Consider the following 6,000-nt stretch of genomic DNA (forward strand, 5'->3'; position numbering starts at 1 on the left):
AAATGTATTTTTCTTTGTTATCACAGAACTAAGATAAAGATTATTTAGATCTGATTTACACATTTAATTAGAGTATAATTTTAGAGGATAGGATTTGAATACCTCAGTGTTGATTGGAAATTCTTACATATAGTCCTCTTTCTGTATGTGACTACATATGACTGTATTTTGTACAGTTCTAGAAGGTACAATTATCCTTCAAGAGGGAATTTTGAGTGCTGGTTCATTGGAAGCACTTTGGACCTAAGATAACTTTTCCTCAGGGATGTTATGAAAGGTTTATAGTTTTGCTTTTCCAGACATGCAGTCAATTTTCCTATTTTTCCTGGAATGTTCTACAGCTATCATATATGGCCAAAAGTAAGAGCTTGAATCCACTTACAGCGGTTGAGAATATACTATATAAATCTTTATTTAATCAGTTTTAGAAGGTACATCCAATATAGTTCATCCCATCTACTTGTAGGTCCTGGAGCCTTAATACTGGTGTAAGTGATTTCTTAAGACTTACAATGAGTTCTAGTGAAATATGGTAATTTCTTTGAAGCAACAACAACTTCTGTGCTGCAAGACTGTGCCTGTTCTTTACTGCTTTTGCTCCTACTGAACAGAAGCTGGAGACAGTAGAAGTAAGAGATCAGCTCTTCCACCCCTTTTCCATAATCTTTGCAGTAATTAAAAACTAGTCTTTTCCTTCTTCCAACTGCACCTCTTTGTTTTTAGTGTCAGGGAAGGACTGGTATTAAGTCTTCTATCTCAAATTCTCTCCTGTTATTGTGTCGAGCTAAACAAATGTGCAAAACACAGATCAGAATTATCAGTTAACTTTTCCCTTTCCTACCTTCATGTCATCCTCCATCGTGTCCTGAAATTTGGGATTGCCCTGATCCAGGTGTAGGACCTTGCACGTGGCCTTGTTGAACCTCATGAGGTTCCCACAGGCCCAGTTCTGCAACCTGTCCAGGTCCCTCTGGGTGACATGCCATCTTTCCGGTGTGGCAACTGCACCGCCCAGCTCGGTGTTATCTGCAAACTTGCTGAGGGTGCACTCAATCTCACTTCATCATTGACGAAGATATTAAAGAGCACCGGTCCCGGTACAGACCCCTGAGGGACACCACTTGTCATGGATTAATTGTTTAATATCAGTATTTATAGGGACAAATTTATTTTTCACAAAGCTGAGCCATAATGATTTTGTAAACAATCTTCAAGTGTAAAGGAGCAGTAGAAGAGTTTTTACAATGTAGTTTTCATTCAGAGAGAGCAAATATATTTGTGTCTGTTCCCAGCATATACTGGATAGGAAAATGCTGTCTATTCAGGTGATAAATGAAAGCGCTGCATACTATAACAAGTGCTCAAAAATCCAGATTTATTTGCAAAGGTAGCTGTAATGATAAAATAGGACTTCTAGGGAAAGACTTCTTACAACACATGAGTCCAGGGATACGCATTGCTTGCTTGATTTTTTTTTTTTTTAGAGCACACAGTTGTGCTTCAAATCTTATGGAACTTTCCAAAACCTCTTCATTAAAGGGAATTGTATAATGGGCAGCAAAAAACAATAAGCACACTAGGTTTTACTGGAAGAATCTGATGAATGAGGTAGAAAAAATATATTCTTTTTTAAAAAATCTGATTGGGAAAAAGAAAATCACAGAAGACAATTATTGACCAGATCTAAATACATACTGAAACTTGTTTCATTATGTAAAGTAATAGGACAAATAGTCACAACGTGAGCAGGAATCTTGAGCTAACAGAAGGCAAAAACATTTGTACCAGCCCAAGATGATTATCAGAACACAAAATAATGGTAAGTAATGATACTTAATTCACAACTGAGTAGTTTTCCAAAGTATCATCTATTATCACCCTCTTTGCTCTCTCAAATATTCCTAAAAACTGAATCTTCATTCTATTCTATATAACGTTTTTGTAACAGTGTAACTCATCATTCAGACTGACTAGGCTTCTGGTAGTTTCATCGCCATTCTAGTGTGCTTTGTTAAATGGGAAAATCAAATTATTTTACTTCATCTAGGTACATGTAGTGCAGCTAAGTTCTCTGGAGAAACATAGATGAAAGATTGATATAATGAAGTGATGAATGGAATTTTGAAAGTTAAATTACTGTGTTAGTCTGCTTTAAAGTCTTCCTAGCATAAAGGATATGGCACCAGAAAATTTCACATTAAAACAAACAAAAAATAAAACCCCAACCAAAATAGCTAGCAAACAGAATGAAAGTAATGAGTTTATGAATCAATAGACCTAACCCATTCATCCTGATGATCTCATGTTCTTTCTTTCAGCATTTATTCTTGAATAGCCTTCTATACACATAGAACTTGGCTTAATTTATATGCTGTACACTCTAAGAGCAAGTGTGCAATTAATGCTTTACATAAAGTAGCTGTTCTTAGTAGCCATCTTTGATCAGTGATCAACAATACTTGCTTTTTTTTTTGGTATGAATAATCCATTTATTTTAGTCATGAGCATTTTATTTTAAAAATGTTAGTAAAGATGTTTATGTGAATTCTTTCATTATTTTATGCGTTCTCTATGCTTCCATATGGGATAAACATGTTGTTAAGATCAGTTTTTCTAAACAAGGATACCACTACCTCTGTAATTACCCTTTCTAGTGTAGAAAATAGATTCTCCCATGGAGAATATCTGTTTATATCATCTGCTCTAGGAGTCACATGATTTTGCTAATGAGATATATGAAGTATTGTTTGTCTTGGAAAGCAGAGTGTGATCCCTGTGTGGATTGATGCTGTAAGGGTAGTTTCCTGTTTGACGTGTGGCATGTTTGACCCAGCCAGAAGCTCCAATCTGAGTTAGGAATTTTGGTTTCATCTGCAGTTCTTCTCAAGAAGCTTGTGTTTGGCAAACACTCTTAGTCCTGTTATGGTGATGCTGTTGGTGGGATAATTGTGTTGCCTTTGTAGACCATAACTGTGTTTATTTTGTGTTGATCATCCGAGAGTCATGTTACTCACAAGACCTGATTATGAGCACACAGGTCACACATCCCAGTCAGTTCAAGGTTGTACATAATTCATCTGCATAGCCCACCACTGGGATGGGGAATTCACTCTCTGGATGGGTGAAAGGCTGAGGAGATAACTAGGTATTAGTCTGCATAGCTGCCACCTGAGCAACGTACATGCTTGGAAATATGGGTTTTTGAGCAGTTGTTTCTGGAGTGAGCAACTTCATGAAATTCTTGTTACTAGTGATGCAGGGCAAGGCTACAGTTAGGAAAAGCCATGCTCATGTGATCTAACCGTGGTTAAGACCTGACTTTGGATTTTGAAGCAGTCTTGTTTGAGCCAAATTTTCCATAATGTTGGGAGTGGACAATTCTTTTTAGAGTGCTTAATACAAGGAGAGATGCAGATGGATTTTCACAATACTCTCTGGTTTCATGTTATTCTACTCATCAGTAAAGATGCTATATATTCTATTACCTTTGCCAACTGCTCTAGACAGTTTTAATTTCCATATGGGGTGTAGCTCAAGAAGTATTATCACCAAAAGTTTCATTTGTGTGTTGCAAATATTCAAGGCTGTGTGGAAGTGAATAGAAGAGTCTGGCTCTGCTGTTACCTTCAGGAAGAATCATTGCAAACTTGTGCAAATTCTGAACTTTCCTACTGTTTTTCCATGCATGTTCACTGCAGTGATCAATCATATGACAGCAAAGAACAAGAAAAAACTATTTTGTAACAGTTTCATACATTGCTGCCCTGCACCATTTTCATGGTGAAGAAATGATGTTTAAATAGTTACTGAAAAGAAGAAAGCTTGTAGAACTGATGATTTTAATTTTCCATTCATTTTTTACATATTCTGATAATACATGATTTGATTTCTCATAGGAATTGAATTTTAATCAGGAAAGAAAAAATGCTCTAAGGAATAAAACCTGCCAACAGTGTTTAGTTCCTTTAGTTAGGAAATTATGTAAGCCAGCAGCTTTACAACTGAATGGATGTATGGCAGCGTGGGTGGATCTTTGAACTTGCAAAGGAGCATCACATAAGTCAGGTGTAAGATTAGAACAACTTTATGAATGCAATCAATCCCTCTCTCGAAGCAGCCTCTTAAAATTATGTAGGATTTCCTTCCCTCATAATTCAAGTGGTGTTTAAGAAGACTGAATTTTCTCTTGTTAAACAAACAAAAAAACCCAAAACAAAACAAAAAAAAAAGGAGTCAAAGTGGTTGGAATCAACTCTTGTTGTGCAAAGAGATTTAAGTCAAATGATACTGTATAAGTTGCATCATAGACCCATCAGAAATTGCTTCTGTATATATTCCTTAATCATTGCTAACAGAGGGCGAACAATTTAGAATTTCCTTTTACTGAGTCCTTAGCCAGATCACCCATACTGATCAATTTGCTTAAAAGTAGTGCATACTGTGTTTGAGTGTGTTATAAATACACTGAACTTTTATCTATTTTTGACCCTAAAAACTGAGTTAAATGATCTATGGATTTCACCCAGCTGTTAGCCAGCCTCCCTTGAAGCCTAAAGGCCACGAACTGATTTTTCTCTCATAATTTTTGAAATCTGTAAGACCACAAACCTCTTAACTGAACATGACTAATAGTGGCCAATACTTTAAAAAGTAACCAGCATGAATTCCAGCTCTGTTTTGTTTTTTGTCATTGGGAACTGGAGCTGCTACATTTGGCATGATGACAGACTATCCACAAAACTGTTCTTGATTCTTCAGAAACATTTGCAGCCTTAACATATCTAATTAAATTCACTAGTCTCCCAAAAGAAAGTCCTAGTGAATTCATTACTGTATATATGGGTGGATCTCCCAATACAGTCTCTAAGAGAACTGCATCCCATGGTGGTCCATTAAGTACATGCTTTAATAAAGGTCTTCAAAGGACCTGCAGAAATAGAAAGAGGTACTTGACACGTATTTAAACTGAATAGAAGAATTCAGTTATTTATGTGATTTTTTTTGTACTGCAATGACCATGTGTGGCATGAGAGGCTCAGCAGGATTTGAATTTGAAGATTTTCCCTCCTTTTGTTAGGGACGAATGCTTGTGAGATGTAAACAAGGATCTTTTCACCATACCTCTACCCTCACTTTATTCTCTTACTATAGCAGGCTAATTTTGCTTCCACTGCTATGTTGGCCATATTCCTCTCTGCTTGCCTGTAAATTCCTGACATGTGCTGTGCTGTGTTGTCTCTCTTCCACATTTTCTCTTGCTCTGCAACTCCTTTAGTTTTAATTTTCCCCTAGTTCTGCTAACTAGAACCTAGCTAAATATTTGGTTTATTTTCCTGTTGTTCATCTCCATGACATCTGGATAATTTAAAGCTTTTAAGCTTGTTTGCAATAAAAATACATTTCTTCTAACCTAAGTTTTTCTCCCTGCTGCTCCTGTTCCATGTCCTGTCCCACTTCCATTGGGGGAGGAAAGGTAAGTTTAAAAAAAAACCCACAAATCAAATTTAGCGATCAAAATTAGGACTCCTTTGGTCACTGTGGTTGTCCTCAGGGTCTGCCCAGTTGTTTCTGTAATCTTGCATCCCAAGGCTCTGGCCGGAGGTGATGGTCTGTTCATGTAGAACTCTTAAGTTTGAACAGAATTCTCCTCTGTAGAGGAATAAAGTAGCTGTCTTTTCTCACAATAAGCTTTACAGCTGCATTAATTCTTGGAATAACTTTCCACTTCTTTATATCCATTTCTCTTCCATCTTACTTCAAGTCTAGTAAAATTAATTTCTTCCATTATCATCCTTTGTTATATCTCTCTTGCTGTTAAAGAGGTCAAGTCATCCAGTTAATGACACTTTACCGAGACAGTGATCACATCAGTAGTGTTAAATCACAAGCAAAAGTTATTTCTTCCCTTCAGGACCTGATATCTGTACCACAGTGAAGGCAGTCATAGGGGTATAAGAGTTTCTTAGTTATGCTTCTAATCACTAAGCTTCAGGTGAAGCT

The sequence above is a fragment of the Phaenicophaeus curvirostris genome, chromosome 8, assembly GCF_032191515.1.
Source record: "Phaenicophaeus curvirostris isolate KB17595 chromosome 8, BPBGC_Pcur_1.0, whole genome shotgun sequence".
Taxonomy (NCBI): Eukaryota; Metazoa; Chordata; class Aves; order Cuculiformes; family Cuculidae; genus Phaenicophaeus; species Phaenicophaeus curvirostris.